Source organism: Bombyx mandarina, chromosome 25 (assembly GCF_030267445.1).
Source record: "Bombyx mandarina strain Sakado chromosome 25, ASM3026744v2".
In the NCBI taxonomy this organism is placed as follows: Eukaryota; Metazoa; Arthropoda; class Insecta; order Lepidoptera; family Bombycidae; genus Bombyx; species Bombyx mandarina.
The window spans coordinates 7,013,918-7,029,137 of NC_143231.1; the positions used below are offsets into that span (position 1 = coordinate 7,013,918).

A 15,220-nucleotide genomic window follows, 5' to 3' on the forward strand; every position below is an offset into this window, starting at 1 on the left:
AAGAGGAGGTTTATCGTGTTTAGCTTGTATTTCCGGCGCCGATATTTGGGAGCAAGCAACCTTCTAGCTTAACACGGTTTTATGTTAACATTTATTTTGGATTACACAATACACAATATGTGGTATCCGGGTCCTTATAAAATTTAATATCTGATCTTAGTAATTCAAGTTAAGAGTATTAAGTAAGCATTCGTGATAAGTATTAAATTTATGGCTTTTATTGAGTTAAACAACCGTCTGGTGCAGTGGTAAGTGACATGGTCACTACACAAGGGGGTCGCGGGTTCGAATCCCGCCAAAGGAAGATATTTGTATGATAAACATAAAATGTATTTTCCAGGGTTGTGGATGTATATTAAATGTATGTGTATAATAAAAATCTTGCATTTACTTCTGTTATGTGGTACCTGTAACACAAGTTCTTTACGAACATAGTACGGGACCAGTTATCGTGGCGCGATTGTTAGTAAAATATTTATATTTATTTAATGATACTGAAGCTTCACGTTTCAAGAATGTTTAGGTCAGAGGAAAGGGTATGTGATAATATGTTTTCAGATTTGAAAGTCGTGGGCTAGTCGTGACGCAATAGAATAGAATACAACCTCAGTTCGCGAAGTGGGTAACGGTATTCAAGTTATATCTATGGTCACGGCTTCGAAGGCCCACCACTTATGGTAAGCTCCAGATCAGACATCAAAAGCATATCAAAAAGTGTATTTAAGACGAACATTCGATGACACATTTTTGTGTATCACAGTCAAGGCTTTAATTTCTTAGTCATCAGTAATAACAGGGACTTCCCGAGCTGATTTACATACACTACGTAAGTTTTAATACAGAGGACCGCATTAAATAAATTCGGCGGTAAATAAAATTTTCGAGGATTACAAATTGATGATATTATTTCAAGTTTTCATTACCTATTGTTTCAGAGTGACTGATGTTGGAATTGGTTCGTCCTGTGGGAAGAACTATATTAAGATATGTAACCTAAAATAGAATGCAATGGCGGAGCACTGTTGACGCCCTTCGCTACCCCGCTTTGACAGTATAAGAAATAAGGACGTTATTTTGGAATAAAACGTTAAACTTTTTAAGAGAACCACCCATATAAGCAATTAAAAAAGTCTTAATTTATAACGTTCTGGTTGTTCCACACTTTGAACCAGAATGCGAAAAGCTAATTATATCATTCATCATTATTTAATTATATTAGTGCTAGTGATGTGCATGGTTTGGTTGCTATGCATAAATAAACAAATAGAATATAGGTCTTGTGGAATCCATGATATTTATTTTAAAGCAATATTTTATATCTAATACTTACTGTACACACCGTAATATCTGATATATTCATAAAATATTAAAACATGTAGTTTAATGTAGATACATAGTAGGAAAATATTTGATGAAAAATGTGGTAAGAATTAAGGAAATCATTATCAAAATTTGTCATTATCGAAAACATTTCAAATTCCTTAAGTCATTACTGTTGTATTTTTTCATAGTTTGTATATCATTTTACTGACAAAATTTATAAGTATTAAAGATTTATAATATATTTAGTTTGGTTTTATTGAAAAATAATAGTCTTAAACTTACATAATTATTATTATGTTTAGTAAAAAGAAAGTTGCAATTATAATCGTGGCAATGGCTGGATGCCTAGAACCGAAGATTGGGTTCAGTAGCGAGCTTTGGGGAAGGCCTATGTCTAGCAGTGGACTGCCGCAGCCTGATGATAAATTTATAGTCGTAACACTAAATGACACCTTTGTTTAAATCTCAAGCTTTTCTTACTATTTGGTAGTCTGATATTTTAATACTCTGCAGCCTTAGTGAACTGTAGAATAAATAAAACTGGTACAATTTTTATTTTTATTTTATTCAATTTATTTAACAAAAAAAGAAAGCTAATGCACAAGAATTTATTTCGTAACACTTAAATTTAAATATGTAACAATAGTCCTTTGTTCCATTTTATGATGTTAAAGAATTTTAAACTAGACTTTAAAAATAAATAGGTGAGTCGGATTCTAACAAATTGGGGAATTCCATTAAAACATGTCTGAGCTCCCTTCAATATGTTGATTTATCAGAAAATAATCAATGGTAATAAAATTTCCTTATCGTGAATTTATTATTTGAATATTACTAAAAAAACTGTTTCATTGCACTATTTCTTTAATTTTGAGTACAATATAGTTCTTGTGTTAGAGAAGCTGGCTTTTCTATTTTCAAATTACAAATATATGACATTTATCCATAGAATAAATATTGGCATGTATTAATTTAATAAGTATCATTATCCAACACAAACTGTTTGTGTCCACATAACTTATTTAACAGCTGATAACAAAGAAATTAAGAATTCGTATAGTGCGTCAGATTTCCGCTCATGACATCACCAACAAAACTGTTAAGATTAATGAACTTGCCAACAAAAAACAATATGCTTTAACATGTAATTTACAGTAATTACTCGAAAAATGTTCTGCTGATTATAATAACGTCATCAGTCAGTTTTAACTTACTTTTACTTTAATTTGGATGCACAAATTATCAAAGCCGGCAGAAAAAAACTTTCAATAAACTTACCTTGTTGTTTTTATAAGCACCTAGGAAAATTTAACGCCAGAAGACACTAGCACACGCCACACACTAGGAACCAAAATAAGCACAACGTAGGTCGGTAAGAAAAGGCTGAACTGACAGTTCTGTGGCTCGTCGCTGGTCGATGAGGTTAGCCACGAAATGCGCAATGCCCTGACTATGCGCATTAACTTTCTATGCAAACAAGCATGCGCGTATCATACATTAATTGTTTTATATTTAATATTTAAATGAATGCTTTAAGCTTTTGATTTGTACTTGACAGATAAAATAGCTTTGTTTTGGTATAAGAGTTAGAGGAAAATGCTAAAGGAAAATAATGTAAAATAAACACAGCAACACCAATGCCATCTATATTTCCGTAGTAGGTACTTAACATTAATTTTGTCTTTGCAGATTTCATTAAAAAGTTGGAAGTTGGTTCCATAGATTACACTAAAATGATAAATGAATCGTTTACTACTACTAACGCTAGATGCCGCTAACGATTCAGTAATTCAAGTGTATTACGAAAAAAGTAAAGGTCATAGCTTTTGTCTTTCGGAAGTTCCGCAATAATATTTCTCAATTTTCGTGAATTACTCTTTAGAAAAAATACCACCTTACACTCGATTAATTGTAAAGAGTAGATATTAGAAAAATAAATGAATACAACAAAAATAAAAGTATTTTTCCGATATTTCCTTCCGATATGAAAATAAAAATTGTATGACATCTAGCGTCTAGTAGCAATAAAGCACTGACAGTCGAGCTAACGCCCGGATGTTAGCTGGTTACGAAAAATCAAAAGCATCAGTCACAACGTGAATGCCGCCACTCTGTTTGAGATATGAGTTTGAAATGTAATGCACTACTCTCTAGTATATTAAGTGTATAATCTATGGCACTACTGCTACCCTTTCCGAAAAACTGTAACGTATGACTGTTTCGCGGCAGTAATAGGCAAATGGGTGCTAAATACCTAATTACGCGTGACTTACCACCAATGATAACGCTATATAAATTTGGCACGTTTAGTTTTTATTGCACAATGTCATTCCTTTCTGATGGAAGTAGTTCTCGAAGACTGGCCAGGTATACGTTATTTCCTAGAAAATTGATGCCGGTTTGGGGTTTTGCATGCTAAGGTTATTTAAATATCCTATTTTTAATAACTTATTTATTTTGCCTAACTGCCAATAGTCTCGTGGGGCTATTCTGGCTTTACAATTAACCTGAGAGAATTTTCTAACACAAGCCCTAGCAAAAGCATTGTTTCGCAGAAGCTATCACCGGATCGAAATCGCTAATCACTGAGAAAATCCGGCGAGAAATTCAGTGGGCTGTATGGGTTCGTTCTATGGGTTAGTTCGGTCGTCGAACTCTTCGTCGTAATCGAGGAAATCACGAGGATGGTATCCGGTGCTTATGGGGCCTAAAAGCACACAGAGTGGAACCGGGGGATCCGCCAAGCCATGTTTTGGGCGACGGCGGCTTTATGTTGCTCCGCCGTCTGGGTCCAAGTAATTAGCAGCGGCCACAATAAGACTGTTATCGTGTCTCACCGCTTTGTCGTAGTAGCGTTCTGACGTTACTTTAAGATCGTTACTTTAAGATTTATCGGTTTTAAATTTAGATCGTCGTGAAGATCGAAATTCCTCACGTACCACGATGCTCCGACAGTTATCTTGTAGAAACGGGATCGGATGACCTGGAGAGAGCTATGTGCATGTGGGATATGTGAGCGAACACTACCCTTGCATGGTTATGACGGGACGTTTCAAGTTTTATAGAGTAGTTACGAAGGGACAATTTACTTTGCTTGCAGATCATGGGGGTAGAGTCGACCGAGTAAAAATTCGGGTCGGTCGCGTATTAACTTAATGCAAGAGCAGTGCTTCGCTGAACCTATCACTGGATCACTCAGTAGGTTGGATTTGAACATCACATCATAAACGTCTGATAGAGTACACCGATACTTCACATTATTATGTTTTCACAGATTATTAAAAATGGGTAAATATTTTATTGGTGCCACGTTTATCAGAAGTAAACAAATTTATAATATTTCGTTAAAACCATGATAAGAATTTCATTTATACTATAATAATGGCTCATCAGTATACGTGCATTTTCCATCTGTTTCCAAGAATAAACATAGCCTTTAATTCAGGTTTTATACGTACCTTGTACCTAAATTAAATTCTACGGTGCTTGCCAAAGTTTATCCCTTACATTTTCTTACAAAAACATCATTAATGCAAACAAATTAGTGGTGATTGTATATCATAACATAAAACGAAATAATGATCATAATTGAAAAGATTAGGTAAGTAAAGAACACCTACATTGTTCCTGCGCGCAAATACTCAAATCAGTAATACCTAATGTGATACCACCATTAAAAACTTGATTGTTGAATGTAGATCGATATCAAATTGTTATTATTTTTCAAGGCTTTTATATCAATTATTATATCAATATTTGAGGGCTTTTATGATCTTTATACTACACAGAATAATTACTCAAATTTATGCAATCGATGTAAAAAAAAACTTTTTTCCCTATCTATGCTGATAGCATTGAGAGGCTATATCAGCGTTACCCTAGCGTTTAGGTGAGCCCTCGGGACTCAAACCGGAGGTGTTGCTAAAACTGGCCCTAGCAAGAGCAGTGCTTCGCAGAAACACGACCCACTGAGAAGATCCGGCGAGAAACTCAGTGGACTGTGTCTGTGGGTTGTAAAACCCCAAGCGCCTTAAGTCTCTATCAACGAGGCATTATTTATTTGAAGCGTTTGTGTTTTGTGGAATAAGGAGGAGAACGACACGAGAAGAAAGAAGGAGGTGTGTTCGTGGCATCGTAGCTCGCAAGCTGAAGGATCGATTTTAATACGCATTTATTGATTGGAAGCCGTATCGATTTAACCTATACCTTTTTTAAATTGAATTGTAACTAAAGAGTGGTCTGATTAATTGAAATTATTTTTTTATCTTAACGCACCTCTGCCGATGCAGAATTCATGTCTAGTACCTAGGAATTACGTGTTTATCTACAATGCGTTTTTAGAGATCATATTTGCCACTGTTCGTCTTTGGAATGACATTCCCTTCCTCCAAAGTTTCTTGAGCGGTTTTATATATTATAGCAGTGGGTAGCGACTTGGCTAGTTCCACAGGGGTTGTTGCCATCCGCGAGCAATGGTAACTCATTAATAGGTGAGAGGCTTGCTCGTTTACCTGCCAATTCAATTCAATTCAATTCGATTAAATAATATATGGTTAAAATGATTCATTGCAAAATAAGAAGACCTAATATTCTTGTTTAATTTGATGTCGAAAAGATTTCAGATACCTTCAACATTTAAGTGCCTAGAGTTTTTCTAGTTGGAAACTTTAGGTTATCTTCTTCATTGACTGATTCACTGGTTAAGTTCCATCAATACTTTTAATTTTTCCATTATCTCAAACCGGCTTACTACTACAGACAGGCTTTATTACACTGGTTTTAGATCGTTTTTACCGCAACCTTCAAAGTTCTTACTGCTCAAAAAGGAAGCAGGCATTTTACGTACGTCCGTATACCTACCATATAACTTGTTTATATTTATTGAAATAAATTTATAAACGAAAAAAACAATTTAGTTATTAACAATTTGTCATTACCAAACTACTGAAGTTACCAAGCATTTTTATTTATTTATTGCTTAGATGGGTGGACGAGCTCACAGCCCACCTGGTGTTAAGTGGTTACTGGAGCCCATAGACATCTACAACGTAAATGCGCCACCCACCATGAGATATAAGTTCTAAGGTCTCAGTATATTTACAGAGGTCCTACCACCAGTAATTACGCAAATTATAATTTTGCGGGTTTCATTTTTATTACACGATGTTATTCCTTCACCGTGGAAATCAATCGTGAACGTTTGTAGAGTACGAATTTCATTAGAAAAATTGGTACCCGCCTGAGATTCGAACACCGGTGCATCGCTCAACACGAATGCACCGGACGTCTTATCCGTTAGGCCACGACGACTTCAAAAGCATTCGTTTCTCATAAGTTTTCAAAGATTAGGAATTTAAATTCTGGTGCAGTTTATAGTAATTTTGCGAGCATTGTTACGAATTTGTATAAGCTACTAATCATCCTGTCACAGTGGGTCACGATTCCAATCCGGTGGTAAATTCAGCAAAGCACTGCTTTTGCTACCGTCAGTGTTAGGAAAATTCTTTCAAGCCGAGCACAGTGAGCTCAATAGTTAAGATGAAGCCAGAATAGCCGAGGGGCTACTGGAAGATAGGTCTACTGGTGGTAGGACCTCTTGTGAGTCCGCGCGGGTAGGTACCACCACCTTGCCTATTTCTACCGTGAAGCAGTAATGCGTTTCGGTTTGAAGGGTGAGACAGCCGTTGCAACTATACTTAAGACCTTAGAACTTATATCTCAAGGTGGGTGGCGCATTTACGTTGTGGATGTCTATGGGCTTCAGTAACCACTTAACACCAGGTGGGCTGTGAGTTCGTCCACCCATCTAAGCAATAAAAAAAAAGGTCGGGACAAAAAAAAACCGGTAATCCCACTCTTCAAACTGGAACGCACCACTACTTCGTGGCAGAAAAAGGCAGGATGGTGATACCTCACCGTGCGGGCTCATGAGACAACCTACCACCAGTAGACAAGACGCTCTGCCATCAGTAACAAGATCCTACCACCATTTCTCACCAAAATGACTTCCACAATGACCGAATAACAATGTGTATTAAAAATCAAACCAGCAACAATTATAACATTCGTAATTACTATGGTAGGTAGGTACTTACTATTACTATGGTAAATGGTAGGCAGCGGCTTGGATCTGCCCTTGGCATTGCTGACGTCCATGAGCGACAGTAACCGCTTACCATCAGGTGGGCCGTATGCTCATCTGCCTGTAAAGGTGATAAAAAAACAACATTTAAGACAGACCTCAAGTCTCAAGGCATTGTGATATCTATGGGCTCCGGTAGCAACTTAGCACCAAGTTAGCCGCTATCTCGATGATTTATGTACGCAATGGAAAAAAAACTAAGCTATTGCCAAAGGAGACGGAAAGTCGTGGGCCAAAAATGTAATAACTTGGAATGTAGTCTAAAAAATTTGTCATATTTTTTTATATAAGAATATAAAAAATCACCTCAATCCTCTTTCTGGGACCGGAGAAAAATGAGAAAGTTAGTATTTGTCGGTATAACGGTGTGATCGATTTAATTAATCGATTACAGGATTATAAAAAGAAAAACATTGCACTAGGTAATTAATGCAAAGTAATTAAATGAGCGATTTATATTTGTTGTATACAAGTGCGGTATGCGCCGGATTTAATTGCGATTATATACATAAATGAAGAAAAGTCTATTATTACTTAGCAAAGTAATATGATTATCGATTTCAAATCGATTAAAATCGATTGTATTTTTGATGACAGCTTTGACAGTAAGCTGACATGACGTTTGTTCATAGATTATACAATTATTTTTTGGCGCTTGTTGGTTTTTTCTGCTCTACTCGTTTTGTATCTTCGACGCATTTTGAGTGTGTATCTATCGGGCTGTTTTTATATTTTCAACGATCACTGCTTTATTATTACGGATTCCAACTCTGCCAGCCTTGTACGACAATTGCTTCTACACTGGACACCGAAGATCGCTCACACGTTTGACTTGAAATTGTTGCATTGGATACTGTTGAAATTATGGATCGCTGTGTGAATTGTGGGATAGCAATTCCATATTCCATACCTGATATATATCATTGATATTCATTCATAATATGACATTTAAAAGATTATCCAATGGATATAATAAACATTTACTTAAGCTTAAATAAGTTATTATTCAGCTCTTTTAAAGAGATTGTAACATAACCTAACTTTTACTAAATCTTTATTAACTCGGCTCTCAGATTGAGAAAACTTTTATAATTTTCAGCAAGGTACTGATAAATCTGAATCTATTAATTCATATTAGTTTCATCACGTTACATTCGGGCCCAAAAATGTATGTAATCGTTTCAGTCTCCTTTGAATACAATCCTATGAAAACGCGCAAAATCAAATCAAAAACAACTGAAATCCATAGGTTTACATAAAACTTAACTTATATCGTAATATTCGAACTATACATTTGACGTATTCGCGCCGCCTTATTTGTCGATAGGTCAATTCATAGCACATTAAAACGTACATCAATCACCCATCTCGTAACACGAAGCCGTGGTCTCAATCGTATTAGAATAATAGACTCTCTGCCCTTGAAAGTAAGCACGCAATGCACTGTGGACAAAAGAATGCCAATATTAGCCCGCGCGGTCACAGCACGCGATGCAACACAGCGCACAACCGACGACATTACTGCTGTTACGGTGTTTTGTGAGTCCGCTCAGGAACATGTCACCACCCACCGTGCCCATTTCTGCCGTGAAGCAGTAATGCGTTTCGGTTTGAAGGTCAGGGCAGCCATTGTACTGTAGAACTCATGTCTCAAGGTGGGTGGTGGCCACTGAAGTAGGAAACTTATGGAAATGAAACGTCAACCAAAAATTCGTGCCACTGTGACGTCATCTGGCCACAAAACATGGCGGTTTTAGTGCTGTACAAAAGATTTCAATGTTATCAGGTTTTATCGATAAACGTTCTTGGCTCATTTTATTTTAAATATTGTTGAGTATTCTTTATTTGTAGAATTTATACTTTAATGGGAAGTAAGTAGGTATATTGTTATGTGCAAATATGATATGATTTAGATGGGTGAAATCTAAGGCAAGTTCGTCCTTCGAATTTGCCAAGTAAATGATATGATGATTTTTAAAAGTTGCTACACTGATTTTATAAAGTTGTTGTTTGTCGCAAAACTTATAGATATGGCGTAGTACAGTGCCATCTGCCCATTTCTAGCATGCTGAATGTTATCGTATTTTGAGTACGTGTTTTTCTTAGACTATTACAATCTATTTTAATTGTTTTGCTGACTCTAAAGTCCGTAACACACTACCGCAGCCCACCCCAAGGAAGGTGCGCCGCACCATTTGAATCACTTTCACTTGAGAGTGATTCAAATTTTAAACTTATCAAGGGACCGCGTGATAAAAAAAAACACCTACAGAACATTTATTCGTTAATAAAATTACAAACGTCATTCCTTGTGACTTCCTCTCTAAAATAACTTAATTATTAAATATTTAACGAGTTGACAATAGTGTTATAAAACTATTTTATTTAAATAGTTCCGACGACTTTCTTGAGATCCTATAAAATATGTTTTAATTATTATTTTTGTATGTTTTAAGCATGATAAAATAAGAAATTTTATATAAGCAATCATATTAAATCGATATCAAAGTCAATAAATAATGTACAAAACAGACGGCCGAACTGACGTGACAATGACATTTGGCGCGCTAAACATGGCGGATTTTCGGCCTCATTAGACGGAGACGGAGACATTTACGTATATTCATGTTTCATTTTATGTACGCACTGAAATACTGTTATATTGTTTTCCTGCGAGTTAAAGTGCTGAGTAAGAACGAGATAGATATATGTTTATGTATGTGCCTTCAAAATGGGTGCTATTTATATAAGCAATTGTACGTATAGAACAATATGTCGTGTCCCTACTATATAGGTCTATGGTGGTGGCATTTACGTTCTTTTTCTTCTTCTCTATTTTTTGCATCCGGCACGGTTTGTGCATTAGCCATCGTCAAGTAATAAGATTTTTATAACTCGCCGTTTTAATTATTTACAATTTATGTATCATAAGGGTAAATATAACCTATTATATATAGTCATATTCTAGCCACTTGAGACTAGAAGTCTTAATTACATTAGCGTATATACAGATGTAAGGAAAATCTATGTAGTGTATAATAACTTTTTTAAAGGGTTTTACCTGGTATTACCTGGTAACTAAGACATTTAGGTCTAGTGTTGTTTTAATTTTAATGTAAACTTTTTTATATTATGAAAAATGATATTATGAAATGAAATCAAGTTGATTTGTATGAAACATGGCATGAAATGAAATAACATAAAATGAGATGAGATGATATGATATGGGATGAAATATAATCTCAGTAAAATAGAGAGAGAGAGAGAGAGAGAGAGAGATCTCTCTCTCTCTCTCTCTCTCTCTCAGTAAAATAGTGGTCATTTACTGAGACTTTTTCAGTGGACTTTTTGGAGGATCCCGAGAAGCTACGTTCAGCGGCTTTGTTTCATTTTTACACATTTGTGCACTTTCACAGATGCTAAACAGTTAATAAACCACCGTTATTACACTTTTAAACCTGAAGCAACACTAAATAGACAAAATAAAACAAATCACACAACTTCACTACTCGCGTTCCCGCCAATAAGTCCGGTATTTCCGTTGTTGATGTTGGGTGAATATCAGGTGGGCGGTGATCTGGTCCACACATTTTAACAATAAAAAATGAGGTCGAATAATTGGCTGAATGAACATAATGAAAGCATGTGTAAATTAATTTCGACCTTGGCATGAAATCGTAATGAATGCGAGCAACGCCACGTGATTGAACACATATCAACACCGAGACAGTCGCGGAATCTATCGATAAGGAAGCATTATCGGCGTTACGTAAGTCGGTGCGAAGGTAACGGCCGCTACACGAAGCGGTCGTTAGCTAGCGACGCCGTTATCGCTATGCGTTAATCTATAAAGCCCGTCATATTGATAAGCTTAATCTACACTTATAGTAGCGATATCAATCTAATAATATACAAAAACAGTCTTATGTACTTGAATGTTTTCGAAGACATTGTAAGGTGATATGTAAATGATTTTTTGATAATTTTTTTGCTGTTTATTGTCCTTCTATTTAATATAAATTTTGTTTTATTTCATTTATTTGTAATTATTTTGAAATTATTGTAGTAGATAGATAGAAATAAACTTAATAATAATATAGTCTGGCCGTACATAGAATTAGTTCGTTTAACATATGTCAATAATTATATCAATAATCTTAACAAATCAAATATTAACTTATGTCAAACAAACAAATTAAATGGGATTTACGCTGCATTACTATTATGCATATTGAAAGTGAATCACGTAGAGTGAAATCATCCTACTTAACATTTTTCATACAGTCCACGACGGTCTGCCGAAGTAAACTAAGCAATGAATGGGATTGAAAATTATACTGGAGTATTATTTTGCTTCACGAAATTGAAACTCTAGACAACAACCATTTGAACGTAGTTTGGTAGATTAGTTTTAAATTTAACTTACTGTCATATATTATTAAACTTTATGAGTACACGATCGATAGTTGAACCGGGTACCAGAATATCGAGAGATACATACTTCTTAGCACAGCATTCGAACAGGTAGTGACAGAAGAGTCTACACACTACATCAAAACAGCGACGATTCTCAGTAATGAGGGAATGAAAAAGGAGTAACAAGTCTACTAGGTATAAGGTTTTGGGAATGGTTTTGTTACACCGTGGCTTATTTTTATCGCCTATCGTCCGACTTTCATCTTCCAAAAAGCTCATTATTCTTTGGCTCTTACTTCACGGTTTTCCCAGTCCCGAGCGCTATGTTAATAGTGTAGCGTAGCGAGGTTGAGCGACTATGGCTCATCTGGCTATAACCGGTTATCCGTAGCCCATCGACATCATACCGTGAATGTTGCCATCTACTTTGCGACATGAGTTCGAAGATGCTCGCAGAAGCTGTTTTAAAGCCGGAACTCCTGTTCGAGATAGAAAGAGGCAGGATGGTGTTATCTACCTTGGCTCAAAATACGCTTTAAAACCAATAGGGGAACCCTAGGACCAAAAGTGCCACAGCCAGGGGCCGTAGGCAGTGAGGCGCGGAATTGACCACACCATATCGACTTCACGAGACTGAAGTTACAATAAAAAAACAACCTAATTAACGATACTCATTTGGTTGCAAGATTGATAGAATTTTGCCTTTTTCTACATATTTCCGTTCATTACCATTATTCTCAGCCCACAACAAAACAGTGCAGGATTTTATTTTATATTCAAAAGTTTAATTTTTTTTACAGAACGGAAAACCTTTTAGGTCCTGGCTGTAAGGGGGAGGGTGATGGGATGGGAGAGATGTGCTCCGCACTAAACACTTTACTTTCCCCCCTTTCCCTTGAGTTCTGACTTATGAGAGCTTCGGACGTGGGTTGTTTGAGCGACAGGAGGTTTTAGTCAGTTCGACTCCGACATGCCCCGCCCTCCATCCCCAGTGGAGGGCGGAAGTCCGGCGATTTCCTCCTAAAACAAAAAAAAAAAGATCCTGGCCGTTGAATCTTAAAGTACGTCACTGCTAAGACCGATAATTTCTTTATTTAATCTTGCGTCGCTTGCGTATGTTACCCGTTTAATATAAAAACTTCTTTCTACATTTGTGATTTAAAATTAGGTAGTAAGTAGCAGTTGTATTTCAACAAATAGGTGTATTTCATTCGCAGCAGTAACAGAAAAGCGCGGCTAGATTTCACTATTGACTAATAATAACGAAAGTTGTCAAAATAAACAGCTCGTATAACAACAGTCGGTTAATTTTTTTTCAATTAATCGTCGCCATTATTATGGCTATTCGATATAAAATTTATATTGATGTATATGACAGTAATAATTTATTTTATAAACCATGCTTAGACAATCTAACATTTCGTAATCCGGCAATAAAACTGAATATTTAAACGTGACGAAGACGAAGTCGTTATCGTCTGTACCGAAATACTAAAAGTAACTAGCGATGTAGGTAGTTAGTAGATATATTTGAAAATTAAATGATAATAAAGCCGATTCAATTGGAAACGATGATTTCTTGAAATAGTTAGTGCTAAAATAGATATTCGTAAGGTCGTTCGTCTGTTGATACAAATCTATGTATTTTTTTGTGTTCGCGAAGATTTTTAGCATCACTCAGCCTACAACAGATGGCGCGTTAGAAGTTTCAATAAAATGTCAGGGAAATAAGAATTATATGAAAATGTAATACTATATTTTATTGTTTATTATGGTATACCACATAGGAGAAAACGTAGACTCTCCTAAATTACACTGCTGTTTGTCCGTATGTTAAAAACCTTTCTGGCTCTAGTAATGGTGACAAATTGACAAATAACAACTCGCATATAATAAATCATAGAGTTAGTAGGTACTTATTAACTCCATGTAATAGAGTCAATCGTCACTTAGAGTCGTGCAAGTTGTTTAAGAAGCAGGTTAAAGTCAATGCCATTATAAACACTTGCCTTTAAGATGTTTCTTTTTTTCAAAACAAAGAAGCAAATAAATTAAACAAAGAAGCTTCAACATTGCTTCAAGGAAAATATATGTCGCACAGAATAAGCTTTGATCTGACAGAAATGCTGAGTTTGTTAATGCAAAATAAATTCCAACTACTACTTAAAAACAAATTACCTAATTCGAATTTCGAATGCTGCCTCTCGTTTTCCACGTAAGGTTTCGTAAGGTCAACGGGGAATACCCTAAACGTTTGGAAAATATAATTTTAACCCACTGAATTTCTCTCCATATCTTCTCGGCGAGTCGCGATTTCGATCCTGTGGTACATTCAGGAGGGCACTACTAGAATAGGTTCAGTTCAGTTATAATGTTAATACAAGTTATGCAATTAAGGAGACTACTACAATCTCATGTCTCATGGTGGACGACGGCATACCCGTTGATTTCTATGGGACTAGTAGCCGCATTGTAAAAGCATCTAGGCCATAAGCACTTTTATTTATCAACGATAATAAAAATGTAAGATAAAATCAAACGTTAATACGTAAATGAGGCGAAGTCGTCATACAGGGAAATCCCAATGCGTCCAGCGCTGGAGCTATTCTATAAATCGTAAATTCTAGCACGTTTGTGAATGATAAACAGTTAATTTCAAGTCACGTCCAGTCACAACGGGAAAGTTATTTATGCTCTTAAATCTTAAATAACACGAGCTAGCGACTTTTTTGATAACATACTGGTCTAATTTTTAAACGTAATGTATGTAACATCATTTTTTTTTTTTAATTTTCACTGAGAGGAATTTTCGTGGCATGTTTCAGAATGCAAAACCAACACGAGAAAGGTTAAAATTTAATTTCCTTACTATTTGAAAAATGAGACTAAGTGCGTTTTATTATTACTTTTTTTATTGTCCTTTTTAATGTTTTGTATTGATGATCACTTTGTTGGTGCAACTAAATAAATAAATGCCAGCAATGCCAGGGGTATAGCAAAGGCGCTGCCTACCGTTACGTACTCTCCACGAGCCTCGTTTGAAGAAACTTTTGGGGAGCTCATTCTAAAGAGGGAGTCACTTTCGCATTTATGAAAATAATATCTTTAAAACGTATTTCTGTTAGTAAAAGTTTTTAAGAGTTAAGTTCTCAAGAATTAACTACATCCAGTTGATTATTTTGAAAATAAGACTTGTGGTCCGCGCGACTAAAACGATGTCTCGTCATCTTTCCTTGCTCGCCATTCTGCTGCACTCCTGGGAATCCCCGTAGTCCTGATTTTTCATCATCCCCTGAAGCTACCTATTTAGAAAACATTTCATTATTATTTCTATCATGA

General features: G+C 35.7%; 1 protein-coding gene across 5 annotated transcripts in view; it reads right to left on the minus strand.

The window, feature by feature from the left end:
• Positions 1 to 2,922, minus strand: part of LOC114247820 (synaptosomal-associated protein 25) — a 31,172-nt gene extending 28,250 nt beyond the window's left edge. For 4 of the 5 annotated variants that reach the window (XR_016325421.1, XR_016325420.1, XM_089738660.1 and 1 more), the window contains exon 1: positions 2,602 to 2,919. The gene's annotated coding sequence lies outside the window, so the exon portion shown is untranslated. Of the gene's footprint in view, positions 1 to 2,601 lie in introns of all 5 variants that reach the window. The other variant, XM_089738661.1, reaches the window with a different exon arrangement.
• Between the last annotated feature and the right edge of the window lie 12,298 nt (positions 2,923 to 15,220).